Genomic DNA, 16,866 nt, shown 5'->3' with positions numbered 1-16,866 from the left:
TCACAGAGTCGACTCACGCCCTTCTCCCTGCGCTCTCCGCCGATGGCAAAGTAGTCCCTGAGGGTGGGCTGCTGTGATTGGAGGACGGCGAAGAGCGGAGACGCGTGCTCGGGCGGCAGGACCCGCCTGTTGGCGCCCAGTAATTGGTGGGAGGGGGGGCGAGAGGGACCCGAGGGAGGGAGGAGATAGGGACCCTTTAGCTACCTCGCCCCCTCGTACGCCGGAGAGACTTCTCTCTCCCCCGAGGCTAAACGTGGGAGGTAAAGAGACCTTCCGCTGCGTACAGTCGGCTCGACCCGGAAACAGAGTCTTTTTTAAAAAACCAGTCACGCCCTGGAGGGGCGGGCGGAATTGACGCGTCGCGGAGACGGGAAGGCTTCGCAAGTTGCTAAGCGACGCGGCGGGAGAGCGCGCGCGCGGCCGGGCGGCCGGGGACTACCTGAGGGACCGGTGGCGGTCGCCGCTCGGCGGGCGACGAGGCGGAGCGCGCGCGCCGCGGCCTGCCGGGTCCTGCCGGCTCGTCCTTCCCCAGTTGCCGGGGGGACCCTCCGCTCTGAGTAGTGTCCGGGGCGGAGCTGGGCGGCTCGCGGGGACGCCCCTCGGAGGCGGCCGGGCTGCGCGCCCTTCCCCGGCTTCCAGAGCAGGTGAGCTCGGGCAGGGGGGCGGCGGGCGGGGGGTGCTCCGTGAGGCTTCGGGTCCCGAGCGCGGCGGCGCGGCGGGGGCTGCCCTGCCGGCCGGGTGCCCGCAAGCTCGCCGGTCCCTGTCGGCGCGGCCAGGGCAGCAGCGTTCTGCAGGGTAGAGCCCCCCGAAGCCCGCGCCCCCTCTCTTCAGGAAGATGCAGCTCTTTCAAAGTTTCCACAAAAAAAAAAAAAAAAAAAAAAAAAATCCGTGAGCGAGCGCTTGCCTTGTGGAAAACGAGCCGCTTCCCGTCCTGGGCTGGCTCCTCACAGCTCACGCATCTTGACTTTCTCTCTAAGTCCTCCGTGGACGTCGGCGCCCTGGGCCCTGCGCTCCGGGGAGCTGGCTGCCGGGTAGGAACCGTCCCGACCCCTGGGAGACGCCCACGCCTGCATCTCCGGAGTGAGGGGTGGCCGCTGGGTACGTGACGCCAGGCGTTTTCAGGCCGAATCTCAGCTGGAGAACAGCTGCAGAGGGTTTTCGTTTGAAGTTGATGCCGCCCACGGGTGGCGGTGTGCGCCCCGGAGCCCGGCGGGACGCGCGTGTTGGAGGGAAGGCGTGGAAGAGCGTCTCGGTGGAGAGAACGAGCGCGGGGAGCTGTGTCAGGGGCGTTGCTGTCTGTCGCTGGTAAATGAGCGCCAGGTGTTAACCGTGCAGGCTTCACCCTCTTCGTGTTTTGGAGGGTTCGCTGTGGCGGGAAAGAGGAGAACACCTTGCTTCCCATCTTTAAAGATTTTATTTATTTATTCCTGAGACACACACACACGCAGAGGCAGAGACACAGGCAGAGGGAGAAGCAGGCTCCACGCAGGGAGCCCGACGTCGGACTCGATCCGGAGACCCCAGGGGGCACGACCTGAGCCGAAGGCAGATGCTCAACCACTGAGCCACCCGGCCTGCCCTGCTTTATCAACATTTGACATAACCGAGAGATTCTGTTTTCCTTGAATCACTTTATTCGCTTGTTTTTCACACACTTTCCTGTTTTTCCTCTTATGTCACCGGTTGCCCCTTCTCAGGCTTCCTTTGCACATTTTTATTTTATTATTATTATTATTATTATTATTATTATTATTATTATTATTATTATTATTTTTAACCTCTGACTCCTTAACATTGGAGTGCCTTTGTTCTGTCTACGCTTAATCCCTAAGCGATACAAGTCTCGAGTTGCACGGTCATAAATGTCAAGTGCACGGTTACTTCTATGTCAGAAAACTCCCAAATGTGTGTCTTGCCCTGAGTTCCGTATTCCACGTCTGACTACTTCCTGGTTATTTCCCGCCTGATTTTCTAAATGCACCATTTTCACTGTTTTACGGTGTTTTCTACTGAACGATTCTATACAGAGGTAAAGCGCTCACACGCCCTTTGATATAGATGAAATGACCCGGGTTTTCTCCAGTTTTAAGATGTTCATTCGTTGTGGATGGGATTATGAGATTTCAAATGATAGAGTAGTAAAGAGGTGCGATTGGTTAGATAAAAACTGGCTTAAGGGGCATCCCTGGGTGGCTCAATGGTTTAGTGCCGACTTCCGCTCAGGGCGTGATCCTGGAGTCCTGGGATTGAGTTCTGCATCGGGCTCCCGACATGGAGCCTGCTTCTCCCTCTGCCTGTGTGTCTGCCTCTCTCTCTTTGTCTCTCATGAATAAATAAATAAAATCTTTAAAAAAAAAAAAGAAAAGAAAAGTGTCTTAAATCGGCCAGGAAAATGTAGGGCAAGGGTCTGAAGATGTGGCACCCTATTAGGTCATGGGAATTCAGAGATTAATATGACACGATTGCTGCCTTTTTAGGGCCCCCGGAAGCCCATAATGACAACACGGTGTGATCTGGCTAATAGTAATGAAGTAGTAGTAGTAATAAAGTAGTAATAAAGAGTAACTCTGAGGTACCAGGGCTTCGCAGAGGAGGTGCTGCCTGAATGAAGACAACTGGATGTTTTTGCCAGGCAGCTTAGGTTAGAGGTAGGATCACATCTGCAGTGTCGGAGGTAGGGTCATGAGTTGGCAGTAAGACGATTTGCAACCCTATGTGCTTTAAGTTCCTGATTTTTTTCTTTTTTTAAACTAAGGCTCTAGAATTGTTTACCCAAGACTGGCTATGAATCATATGGCTATAAAATTTAATTAAAATTAAATAAAAATAAAAATCCAGTTCCTCAGTCATGCTACCTATATTTCAAGTGTTTGATAACCACATGGGACCAAAATATCAAACATTTTCATTATCACAGAAAGTTATTTTGCACAGCTGCTAGAACTTAGTGAAAGCAAGGCATCCCCCCACAACAGGCCAGCTGCAATGTATCTTTGTGGGGGCATTCTTTTGCCCCTGGGCCTACCATGGAGTGCATAGCCGCTTGTGATACCTGACTACACAGGAAGAGTACTGTCAGAGGCAAGAAAGTAACCCAATTCTAGTCTTGACCATTGCCTTTGAATTTGGGAAGAACTGACTTTAGCAGTCTTGATGTGTCTTTTTGAAAAAAAAAAAAATGTTTTCAGACATTGCATTATCCTGGATCTTGAACCAGACTTAGCATCAGTGAGCCCAGGAAGGGTTGAGAAAGCAGAGGTCATTGCCTGGGTGATACCACATAACATCTGTCTGCTGCTCTCTACTGTTTTGGAATACCTGTGTTGCTGCCACGTTCTAAACAGATGGAAGAGGATAGGACACATGTAGAAGCTTGAAATAGAATGGCAGTTTCAGACCTTACCAATAATGGGGTTAGGAGAGAAAGGAGCCTAGTTGGGGTATCTGTGTACTTTTAAAAATTTTAAATTCAGTTAGTTAACATATAATGTATTATTAGTTCCAGTGGTGGAGCTCAGTGATTCATCACTTACTTAATACCCAGTACTCCTTATGTCATGTGCTCTCCTTAATGTCCATCACCCAGGTACCTCATCCCCACGCCCCCTTCCTCTCCAGCAAAGCTCAGTTTGTTTCCTATGATTAAGAGTCTCTTGTGGTTTCTCTCTCTCTCTGATTTTGTCTTGTTTTATTTTTCCCTCCCTTGCCCTATAGTCTTCTGTTTTGTTTCTTAAATTCCACCTTTGAGTGAAATTCATATAATTGTCTTTCTCTGAATGACTTATTTCACTTAGCATAATACCCTCTAGGTCCATCCACATTGTTGCAAATGGCAAGGTTTCTTTCTTTCTTTCTTTCTTTCTTTCTTTCTTTCTTTCTTTCTTTCTTTCTTTCTTTCATGGGCTGAGTAGTATTCTGTTGTGTTGTGTGTGTATTTATATATATCTCACATCTTTTTCCCATCTGTAGATGGACACTTGGGCTCTTTCCATAGTTTGGCTATTGTGGACAATGCTGTTACAAACATTGGGGTTCAAGTGCCCCTTCAGATCACTACATTTATATCTTTAGAATAGATACCCAGTAGTGCAATTGCTGGGCTCTAGGGTAGCTCTATTTTCAGCTTTTTGAGGAACTTCTATACTGTTTTCCAAAGTGGCCACATCAGCTTGCATTACCACCGATAGTATAAGAGGGCTCCCCTTTCCTAGTATAAGAGGGCCACGTCCTTGCCAACATCTGTCATTTCCTGACTTGTTAATTTTAGCAATTCTGACAGGTGTCAGGTGGTATCTCATTGTGGTTTTGATTTGTATTTCCCTGATGTGAAGTGATGTTGAGCATTTTTTCATGTGTCTGTTGGCCATTTGTATGTCTTCTTTGGAGAAATGTCTGTTCATGTCTTCTGCCCATTTCTTGACTGGATTATTCTTTGGGTGTTGAATTTTAAGTTCTTTATAGATTTTGGATACTAACACTTTATCTGATAAGACGTTTGCAACTATCTTTTCCTTTTCTGTCGTATTTTGGTTTTGTCAGCTGTTTCCTTTGCTGTACAAAAACTTTTCTTCTTGATAAAGTCCCAATAATTCATTTTTGCCTTTGTTTCCCTTGCCTTTGGAGAAGTGTCTCACAAGAAGTTCCTGTGGCCGAGGTCACGACGGTTGTTGCAGGTGTTCTCTAGGATTTTGATGGATACTTGTCTCATATTTAGGCCTTTCATCCATTTTGAGTCTATTTTTGTGTATGGTGTAAGAAAATGGTCCAGTCTCATCCTTCTGCATATGGCTTCCATTTTTCCCAACACCATTTGTTGAAGAGATTGTATTTTTTCTATTGGATATCATTTCCTGCTTTGTTGAAGATTAGTTGACCATAGGGTTGAAAATCCATCTCTGGGTTTTGTATTCTGTTTCGTTGATCTATGTATCTGTTTTTGTGCCCATACTGTCTTGATCATTACAGCTTTGTAATATAACTTGAAGTCCAAAATTGTGATGCTGCCTGCTTTGGTTTTTTTTTTTTTTTTTCCAACATACCTTTGGCTATTCAGGGTCTTTTCAGATTCCATTCAAATTTTAGGATTATTTGTTCCAGCTCTGTGAAAAATGTTGATTGTGTTTTGATAGGAATTGCATTGTATATGTAGATTGCTCTAGGTAGCATAGACATTGTAACAATATTTGTTCCTCCAATCCATGAGCATGGAGCGTTTTTCCATTTCTTTTTGTCTCCCACAATTTCTTTCATGAGTGTTCTATAGTTTTCTGAGTTTTCAGATCCTTTATCTTTTTGGTTAGGTTTATTCTTAGGTACCTTACAGTTTTTGGTGCAATTGTAAATGGGGTTAACTCCTTTTTTTTTTTTTAACTTTTTAAAAAATATTTTATTTATTCATGGTAGAGAGAGAGACAGGCAGAGACACAGGCAGAGGGAGAAGCAGGCTCCATGTAGGGATCCTGATGTGGGACTCGTTCCTGGGACTCCAGGATAATACCCTGGGTCAAAGGCAGGCGTTAAACCACTGAGCCACCCAAGCATCCACCTTTTTTTTTTTTAACTTTTTTTTTTAATATTAAAAGTCAACACTTTATTTTTTTATTTTTTAAGATTATATTTATTTATTCACAATAGACAGAGCGAGGCAGAGACACAGGCAGAGGGAGAAGCAGGCTCCATGCAGGAAGCCTGATGTGGGACTCGATTCTGGGACTCCAGGATTACTCCCTGGGCCGAAGGCAGGCGCTAAACCGCTGAGCCACCCAGGGATCCCCTGGGGTCAACTCCTTAATTTCTCTTTCTTCTGTTCCATTGTTAGTGCATAAAAATGCAACTGACTTCTGTGCATTGATTTTATATCTTGCCCCTTTGCTGAATTCCTGTATGAGTTCTAGCAATTTTGGGGTGGGGTCTTTTGGGTTTTCCACATGGAGTATCATGTCATCTGCAAAGAGTGAGAGCTTGACTTCTTCTTTGCCAATTCGGATGCCTTTTATTTATTTATTTAGTCTGATTATTGAGGCTAGTACTATGTTGAACAGCAGTGGTGGCAGTGGATATCCCTGCTGTGTTCCTGACTTTAGGGGAAGGGTATCTGTATACTTTAATGTATACAACAAGTCCATGTTCTTATGTGCTTTTAATGGATTGTCACATGTTTTGTTTGGATATGCTTGTATTCTTTATCTCTTTTCTAAGTTCTTCCTATTAGTATCTAGCTGGTTTTATGATTTTTAATATTTTAACTTTGGATTAAACAGACATGCTTTTTGTAAATCAGATTTCACCACAGTTGTCATTTCAATGAAGACGAAAGAACAGGTCACTGAATAGTTGCCCAAGGGTGCTTTAAATGTATGGGTGGGTGGAGAAAATAATAGATATTCATTTTATTACTTGTTGAACTGTACTCACCACTCAGTTTAGCAAAGAGCATTTCCAGTCCCTTCCCAGAGATGTATGTTATGTATGTTGACACACATGCACATATACTCACTCTTGTGTATATAGATACATTTTGTAATTATAAAAAGAATGTCACATGAGTTTTTAAATAATAAAAAAATCAACTAATGCTTTTACTTATCCTCTACTAACTAGATATTATGGAAACTTGTTTATGTTACTGCTAATGGCTTTAAACATAAAAAAAATACTACTGTATAAGCACAGACGTGTCTATATTTTGTCATAAATGTGTCCAAAGACATATAATTATGCCCATGTTTGAAGAAATTAAGATACAAAAAGACTGCAGTGGATCAATTTATAGCTTATAAGAGGTGAGAAAGAGTGGGAAGAGCTAGTCCTTGGACAGTATATGGAAGTGTGGGTAGAGCAGGGACAGGAGAATAGGCCAAAAAAGCAATTGGATGCAAAGAATTAACATGCTGAAGTGAAAGGGAGGAAAAAAAAATCTCACCAAACACATTTATTTTCATTTTACGTCTTATATGTTAGCCAACCTACTTTCTGTTCCTAAAACATGTCCTTTGGTTTTCTGCCTTCATGTTATATGTGCTTTTTCCTTAATTAGAATCTTATCCTCTGTTTTTTTGCCTTTTAAAAATACATTCCATCAGCCTCTTTCTAAAAGGTTTGGCCATTATGAAGCCTTTCTTTTCCTCCCCTTTTTAAAAAGTATTCGAGAAAATTTAAAACTTAAACGAGGAGACAGTAGTTTAATTTTCTCAGTCCATCATCCAGCTTTAACAACCTGCCAGTCTTTTAAAATATGCCTTCTTGCTTTTCCCTTCCCCCAGCATTTTTAAACATACAGAAAAGCTGTTTGGTGAATAACCCTTTACAGTAGTCTGAGTTTAGTCAGGAGACAGAACTCTACTGGTTATTTGAAAATTTGATATGATGAAATGTTATCTAGAACAAAGAGGGGTGGTTATATTAAAAGGCCTAAAAGAGCTCTCAGGGTGGTCCTAGAAGCCTTATGTTAAAGAGCAGCTAATATTTCTAGGTTGAGGAAGAAGGACAGGGCGCTTCTTCCCAGAGCATGTATGCAAATCTGTTCAGAAAAGTCATGTGTACCGTTGCTACATGGTCTAGAAAACTGCCCACTGTCAGTGGGGAGGCTAGAGCTGTGGCCACACCTGGAACTTGGTCCTCAGCAAGGCTCTTGCGCTCTCATGCAAAATAATAATAATAATAATAATAATAATAATAATAAATAATGATGAAGATGATGGAGGCCTGAATTCAGAAGGGAGGTGTCTCTTTGCTGCTTGCACATTATTGGGTCACACCATTGCCCTCTCTAAAGCTGGAAAAGGAGAAATGTTTCTAGTTTCACAAGCAGGGCAAAGAAAAGTAGATTTGGAGCTGAAGGATAGTAAATTGATAGCTGGCACGCCCCTATAGCCACCACCTAATTTCTACAATTGTTAAGCATTTTGTTCTACTTATTTTATCATATATCAATACATCTCTCCATCCACAGGAAGTCTTTTTTGATTCCTCAGTCTAATGATCACTCTTTGTTTTAAATTTTGAGTTTTAAAATTATCTGTAAAACTGGTCTATGGCGGGAAAATATCACTAATAGTGGTTCCCTCTAGATCGGAGTTGGGGTGGAAATTGGCTGCAAATGGTCAAGAGGGAACTTTTTAGGTGACAGTAATGTTCTTTATCTTGATAGGGGTTTGGATTATAGAGTGTAAGCATTTGTAAAATCTGCAGTTGAAATACTTAAGATTTGTACATTTCGTATTTGTAAATTTTCTCTGAAAAAACTAAAAATAATAAGCTCTGGCTAATTTTAGGTGTGGTGAAGTATTTAGGTGTGAAACATATTTATGCCTTTAACTTTCTTTGAAATGCTTTATGGGCACCTGCCTGGCTCAGAGCATGTGACTTTTGATCTTGGAGTTATGAGTTTGAGCTCCATGTTGGGCATAGGGATTACTTAAAAATAAAATCTTTATTTATTTTAAATATTTATTTATTCATGAGAGACAGAGAGAGAGAGAGGGGCAGAGACACAAGCAGAGGGAGAAGCAGGCTCCATGCAGGGAGCCCGACGTGGGACTCTAACCTGGGCTGAAAGCGGTACTAAACTGCTGAGCCACCCAGGCTGCCCAAAAATAAAATCTTTAAAAAGACAGATTGATGGATGTATAGAGAGATGAATAGTTATGCCCATAAAAAAAATAAAATTTATTTATTTATTTACTTATTTATTTTAAAGATTTATTTATTTATGATAGACATAGAGAGAGAGAGAGAGAGGCAGAGACACAGGAGGAGGGAGAGGCAGGCTCCATGCCAGGAGCCCGATGTGGGACTCGATCCTGGGACTCCAGGATCGCGCCCCGGGCCAAAGGCAGGCGCTAAACCGCTGAGCCACCCAGGGATCCCCAAAAAATAAAATTTAGATAAAGCAAATATAGTTACAGGAAATGCTGTGTAGAAAAATGTTAATTATAGGATTTAGGTGGTATTCATAGTGCAATGCTCTCAACTTTTCTGTATCAGTTATTAGACTGATAATTTCTTTGAGTTCAGAGACTATATCTTAAACATCTATGTATGCCTCATAGAACACAACATGTTGTCTTCCTCACAATAGGTACAAGAGAAACATCTTTGAAATTGCTCTTGTGGAAGCTTAGACTAACAAATAATCTTGGCTTAATGAACCTAATCAGTTTCCAACTTTTCTAGCTAAGCAGAAATTTTGTAAGTGCAAATTATATTGGAAAATGATTGGAAGAACTTGTGAAATGCTGAGCATATCTAAAATTTCACAGATACAATTTGACACTTTAATAAAAATTTATATATTACCAATTTTTGGTAACTAGCTTACTATTCATTTGAATACCAAATCATTTAGCTAAATTATCAGACTTAAACTATAGGCAGAATTAAGAACAGTTTTGACTATAAAATATATATGTTGGAAAATTGTTTTTTATTTCAATATGATGTATTTATTATCTAGTATGCTTGGTTTGCCTGGGGAATATAATTGGCTCCCTCTAAGTGATACTACTGAGAACTGTAGCTGGAGGCCCAGAAAATGGGCACATATTATTCCTACTGGTTTCATAACCTTGTTGCAGGCCTAAGAATTTGTATTACAGAATGCTTATTTTAAGATAGGGCTTTGCAAACTGTCCTCAAAAGATGGAATTAACTGGGTAAGGATGGTTCTCCATAACATTGCTTTTACATCTAAGTCCCTTGTTCCCTTTTTACATTTCAGTGTCTTAATTCCCAAGTATGGTTTTGTAATACCCTCTTATATTTGGCTAAATTTAATTTTAAAGAATCGTGACACATAGGAATTTAGTTATTTATAGATCAATTTAATATATAACCCCTGAAAATGAATCAAGATTTCATGACTTACAGCTGGGATTTGTCATGTGATGTTTTGTTGGTCTGTCTAGTTCATACGAAAAAGAACTCAAAATGAAGGGAGGTGTTATTTTTTTAGGCCCTCAAAAATTATATTGTTTTACATTTTACAAAAAACACACAGATGGTGAATATGTATATTACATATGTATAATCTTGAGGTAGAGTGAATTTTATTCTCATTTTATAGTTTAAGAAACTCAAAGGTTGTGATTTGCTCAAGTCTTTTTAGCATGTCTAAGATCTTCTAACATTAAGAAGACAAACTGCATATCCCCCTCATACATTTAAAAATTAATGTCTGGGCGGCTCCGGTGGCTCAGCGGTTTAGCGCCACCTTCAGCCCAGGGTGTGACCCTGTAGACCGGGGCTCCAGTCCCACATTGGGCTCCCTGTGAGGAGCCTGCTTCTCTTGCTGCCTCTATCTCTGCCTCTCTTTCTCTCTGTCTCTCATGAATAAATAAATAAAATCTCAAAAAAATATAAATAAAAATTACCATCTAAAATGTATCATATTTATACAATTGTGAAGGTTGTAATTTCCAATGTATTATGAGCGTTGAATTTTTAAACAAAACTGTTAGATCATCCTTTTGAAAACATGAGGTGGAATCTAAATATCCTCCTACCCTCATCTACTTAAAAAATAATAAAAGGTAAATACCTCTTCTTTGACACTCAGAAGTTGCAGTTTCTATACATTGCTAATTTCAAACTTCCAGTACACTTCACTGACAGTTTTATCTTTAATAAATTGAATAAATTATTAAATTATATTTATAAAATATAATGCATTTTAGTGCTAAAAAGCCTTTTTATGATCATACTGTCAGTTTTTATCACACAAATATAAATATAAATTGAAACTTTTTTTAAATTTGCCATTTGTGGCTGTAAGTATAATAAACCTTTTATCATTACAGTTGTTAATAATGTATAACTTGAGAAAACAAATGTTATAAATTTAGATACTAAAAATTAAAAGCAAAAATTTCATGGGATGTATCTCAGTGGATGGAATTTTTCTTCCCTGATTAGTTTTTATACATGTGTATAAATATTATTTGTGGTTAGAATGAGACTGGATTCTGTTTCAGATTTATTTCTGTTTTCCAGAATTATAGATATAAGTGCTTAGAAACTTATTCACGTAAACGGGGAATTATTTGAACCCCGTCCATGTTATTTGCAAAACAAAATCACAATGGTGGCTTGTTATCAGAAATTTTCAATGATGTAACTCACTTAAACCATTTCTTTAATTTGAAAACAAAAAAATTGAAAACCACCTGACTTCCAAAAGAATTTATTACCCTTTAGTCATTCAAAGCTTTACTAAAATTTGCCCAAAATTATACAATCCCTCTTTGATTTAGTTACCTTGATTAATTCAATATGCTCTGAAAGTGTTAGGAAAAATTTAAATAGGATTTCATTGTGACCTTCCCCAAATAATGTTTTTAATTAAATGAGTTCATCTTACTATATGTTTACATATGTTTAAATATTTCAAAGCCTTGGGATGGTTTATTTGAATTTTCAGTTTTGGATAAAATAATGCCATGTTACCTAACTGATGAAGCTCAGTCAAATAAGATTGACTTTCAAGAAAAAGTATAATTTCATTTTATTTTTTTAAAAGATTTTATTTTTATTTATTCATGAGAGACAGAGAGAGAGAGAGAGGCAAAGACACAGGCAGAAGGAGAAGCAGGCTCTATGCAGGGAGCCCGACATGGGACTCAATCCCGGGTCTCCAGGATCACACCCTGGGCTGAAGGCAGCGCTAAACCGCTGAGCCACCTGGGCTGTCTGTATAACTTCATTTTAAATTAAATTAATGCATTAATACTCATTTTGAGGAATACTATAAAAACCACTGAGAAATAAATTATGGAATTCATTAGAAAGAGATTATTAAACTAATAAATTCAAAATTAAAATGATGCAGAGATAAAATATTCTTTAAAATAACTTATTAAAATAGCAATAATGCTATTTCTTCATTTCTTAATTTATAATAAAGTGATATATAGTGGACCTAAAATGAAAAATGATTTATGAAGTGAGAAATATGATAAAAGATATATTCCTTCAGTAAGTAGATACCAAAGCTTTTGAGCTGCAGAGTGCTTAAGAATCATGTATACAAATTAGAAATAACTACATAAATTTTGTTAGACTTCTTACATCTCAACCAGTTGCTTCACTATCAGACTTTTCCTATGTATTTAATGAAGAAAGAAAATGAATTACTAGAAACAAGTTGGTGTACTAGCAACTAGCATTTAATTTTACATTTTCATAACAAACTAGAAAATAACATTTTCTAAAATTGATTGATTGTAGTTGGAATAAATATTTCATTATGCAATTTGCTTTAAAATGTGGTTTGCATTAAATTTCTACTAAAGATTGGGCGTAGAGTGCCAGGGTGGCACTCATGGCATGACACACAGCATGGTCTCTCTGGCTCTCCCACCTTCCTAGCTTCTAAGTTTATCAAAAATATCTCCCATGATCCTACTATGTAAATTCTGGTAACCAGTAAGGGAAAAGGGCTTTCCTCTGTTGTTATTCTTAAAATCTAATGGTTTCTGCCCTTGAGTTATGGTGAATTTTTGAAGGGAGAGTTTTCTTAACCAGAAATCTCACTACAGTCAGACAGCAAAATAGCGCATCTCCATACTTCAAGAAGGCCATAGACATGTATACCTCCCTCCCCACTTCCAATCCATATACACACAGCATCAGCTCTATGGTAGTTCATGGGCCTTGTTCTGTTTACAGTTCAGTCCTAAATCAGATTAAGGAACACATTAGGACTTACTCGTTTGTAAATTACCTTTCACAGGTAATATGTTGCAAGAGAGGATTTTTGTTCTGGTGGGCATATTAGCACATTTCCAATTATACTAATAATAAGATTGTCTTCCCTGACTTCTTGAAGAACCATCTCTGGTAATAATTAATATCAAGTAGCACAATATGTCACTGCAGTTTCTTTGTGAGTTTGAGTCTCCAGGTGGTTTCTGAATTCATCATAAGCATTTGCTTTTGTTAAGGCAGCAAACAATAGAGCATTAATCTGTTATGCTAGATTTGGAGATGTTTTTAATGTTTTTTTCCCCCAGCTCAGCATTATTTAGGTGATGTTTAATTCAACTGACAGAAAATATTTGAAATACCATTCTAACAACATCCAACAGAGCTATTGAAGGAGCATTAAGTTTCAAATCCCTAAAATTGAATGTTGGTTCTTGATACTCTAGGTATTTTGGAGCTTACAAGATTTTATACTTACACAGTATGAAATTATTTAACCTCATTAATTTTATTTATAGCATATATAAAATTGGTATGATCTTGGTTAAAATCATTCATTTTAATGTTTTCTTTAATGAACTCCAGTTAAAGTTCTTTATATAGCAATTTTGTTATAATCTGATTTCGTTTCATTGAAATGAGCAAAGTAATATTTAGGGAGTAATCTTAAGATACCTTTGCTGTTGGTTTAAGTATTAGCATATTTAGAAATATGTGTTTTACATAGCATCTGTATAATTAATAAAGAGCCATAGTAGAAAATAGTGTAATTAAAAACAGGGTATTTTATTTTTATTTTTTTATTTTTTAAAGATTTTGAGAGAAAGAGTATGAGAGAGCGAGAGAGCAAGAGAGAGTGCTTGCCTAAGGGTGGGAGGAGGGGCAGAGGGAGAAGCAGTCTCCCTACTGAGCAGATCTCAGGATTCCAGGATCAAGACCACCCTGAAGCAGATGCTTAACTAACTGAGCCACCCAGGCACCCCCAAAACAGGATCGATTATTTATTTATTTATTTTTAACAGGATCTTTTAAAAAGCAAGATTAAGACCTTGTGAAATAAATCAGAGACCAAATTATTATAAAGTTTTATTTATTTTTTCCTGTGGTAAAATGCACATGAGTTTTACCATCTTAGCTATTTTTAAGTATACAGTTCAGTGGTTTTAAATATCTTTATAATTTTTGGCAATCATCATCATCATCCATCCCCATAACACATTCCATCTTGTAAAGCTGAAATTCTATCCTATTAAACAATAACTCTCCATTTTACCCACCCCTCAGCCCATGACAACCACTATTACAAATTATGTCTTTGTGATTTTGACTAGCCAAGTACCTCCACTTAAGTGGAATCACATAGTATTTGACTTTGTTGTTACTGGTTTATTTCACTAAGCATGATGTCCTCAGGGGTTAGCCATGTTGTAGCAAATTGCAGAATATTATTTTAAAAGTGTATGTGTATGCTGCATTGTGCTTATCCCTTCATTTGTTGATGCACACTTGGGTTGCTTCCACATTTTAGCTATTGTAGTGTTGCTGCAAACATGAGTATACAAATATCTTTTTGAGGCCCTGATTTCAATTCTTTTTTTTTTTTTATTTCAATTCTTTTAGGTAAATACTCAGAAGTGCAATTGCTAGATCATATGATAATGGTTTTTAATTTTTAAGAAACTATCATTTTATTTTCCATTTATAGTTGCTCCATTTTACACTCCTACCAACATTGCAGGAGCTTCTGATTCCTCCACACCCTTGGCAACCAATGTAGATTTTCTGTTTTGTGGTTTTTTTTTTTTTTATAGTAGCCATCCTAGTGGGTAAGAGATTATACCTTAATCATAGTTGTTAATAAACTAGTGAATTGAACATCTTTTCATGTGCTGATTGACCATTCATATGTCTTCTTTGGAGAAATGTCTACTAAAATCTTTGCCCATTTTTGAATTGTATTTTTTTAAGATCATATTTTTTAAGTAATCTTCATATCTAGTGTGGTCTTTGACTCAAAACCCCGAGATCAAGAGTCACATGCTCTATCGGCTTAGCTAGCCACATACCCTGATTTTGTTTTTGTTGAGTTTTAGAATTTATAGATTCTGGATAGTAATCTCTTACCGTATGTATGATTTGAAATATTTTCACACATTTTGTGGGTTGCCATTTACTCTGTGGATTGTGTATCGTTTTTTTAGTTGTTTTTTCTTATAAACCTTTTCCAGGTAATTGTGGATATTCATCTTTAATAATAAATTAAAATTACACCAATGGTTGTTTCTCAAAGGTCATTTGTAAAACAGAACCTGAAACAGTATCACTGAATATTTCCTATTCGATTACATAAAAAATCTATAGACCTTTCTTGCACATTGAATAGCTCCTGTACCAATTCATGACTTTTAAAGCAATTCATTGTTTCACTAAGGATAGTGCCTTTTGATGCACAAGATTTGAAATTTTTCATGTGGTTCCATTTGTCTATTTTTTCTTTTGTTACTAGGACATTTGCTGTCATATCCAAGAAATCATCACCAAATGTATGTCATGAGGCTTTCATCTTATGTATTCTTTTAAGAATTTTATTGTTTAGGGCCTTCACTTAGATCCTTGATCCATTTTTTTTTAAAGATTATTTATTCATGAGAGACACAGAGAAAGAGAAAGAGACAGAGGCACAGACACAAACAGAAGGAGAAGCAGGCTTCACACAGGGAGCTCGACCCGGGACTTGATCCTGGGTCTCCAGGATCAGGCCCTGGACCGAAGGCGGTGCTAAACCTCTGAGCCACCCGGGCTGCCCTTGATCATTTTGAATTAATTTTTACTTTTTAAATTTTTATTTATTTATTTTTTAATAAAATTCTTTTTTATTGGTGTTCAATTCACCAACATACAGAATAACACCCAGTGCTCATCCCGTCAGTGGCCCCCCAGTGCCCGTCACCCATTCACCCCCACCCCCCGCCCTCCTCCCCTTCCACCACCCCTAGTTCGTTTCCCAGAGTTAGGAGTCTTTATGTTCTGTCTCCCTTTCTGATATTTCCCACACATTTCTTCTCCCTTCCCTTATATTCCCTTTCACTATTATTTATATTCTCCAAATGAATGAGAACATATAATGTTTGTCCTTTTCCGATTGACTTACTTCGCTCAGCATAATACCCTCCAGTTCCATCCACGTCGAAGCAAATGGTGGGTATTTGTAGTTTCTAATGGTGAGTAATATTCCATTGTATACATAAACCACATCTTCTTTATCCATTCATCTTTCGATGGACACCGAGGTTCCTTCCACAGTTTGGCTATTGTGGCCATTGCTGCTATATACATCGGGGTGCAGGTGTCCCAGCGTTTCATTGCATCTGTATGTTTGTGGTAAATCCCCAACAGTGCAATTGCTGGGTCGTAGGGCAGGTCTATTTTTAACTCTTTGAGGAACCTCCACACAGTTTTCCAGAGTGGCTGCAACAGTTCACATTCCCACCAACAGTGTAAGAGGGTTCCCTTTTCTCCGCATCCTCTCCAACATTTGTGGTTTCCTGCCTTGTTAATTTTCCCTATTCTCACTGGTGTGAGGTGGTATCTCATTGTGGTTTTGATTTGTATTTCCCTGATGGCAAGTGATGCAGAGCATTTTCTCATGTGCCTGTTGGCCATGTCCATGTCTTCCTCTGTGAGATTTCTCTTCATGTCTTTTGCCCATTTCATGATTGGATTGTTTGTTTCTTTGGTGTTGAGTTTAATAAGTTCTTTATAGATCTTGGAAACTAGCCCTTTAACTGATATGTCATTTGCAAATATCTTCTCCCATTCTGTAGGTTGTCTTTTAGTTTTGTTGACTGTATCCTTTGCTGTGCAAAAGCTTCTTATCTTGATGAAGTCCCAATAGTTCATTTTTGCTTTTGTTTCTTTTGCCTTTGTGGATGTATCTTGCAAGAAGTTACTGTGGCCGAGTTCAAAAAGGGTGTTGCCTGTGTTCTCCTCTAGGATTTTGATGGAATCTTGTCTCACATTTAGATCTCTCATCCATTTTGAGTTTATCTTTGTGTATGGTGAAAGAGAGGGGTCCAGTTTCATTCTTCTGCATGTGGATGTCCAATTTTCCCAACACCATTCATTGAAGAGACTTTCTTCCAATGGATAGTCTTTCCTCCTTTATCG

At 38.8% G+C, this 16,866-nt stretch overlaps 1 protein-coding gene across 1 annotated transcript in view; it reads left to right on the top strand.

Annotated features, from left to right (window-relative positions):
* Positions 1-362: 362 nt before the first annotated feature.
* LOC121490978 (WD repeat containing planar cell polarity effector) overlaps positions 363-16,866 on the top strand; it is a 443,477-nt gene continuing 426,973 nt past the window's right edge. The window contains exon 1 of the mRNA XM_041755267.1: positions 363-644. The gene's annotated coding sequence lies outside the window, so the exon portion shown is untranslated. The remainder of the gene's footprint in view (positions 645-16,866) is intronic.

The sequence above is a fragment of the Vulpes lagopus genome, chromosome 5, assembly GCF_018345385.1.
Source record: "Vulpes lagopus strain Blue_001 chromosome 5, ASM1834538v1, whole genome shotgun sequence".
NCBI classification, from domain to species: Eukaryota; Metazoa; Chordata; class Mammalia; order Carnivora; family Canidae; genus Vulpes; species Vulpes lagopus.
The sequence above is the reverse complement of the archived record's forward strand: the minus strand, read 5'-3'. Positions and strand labels throughout refer to the sequence as shown.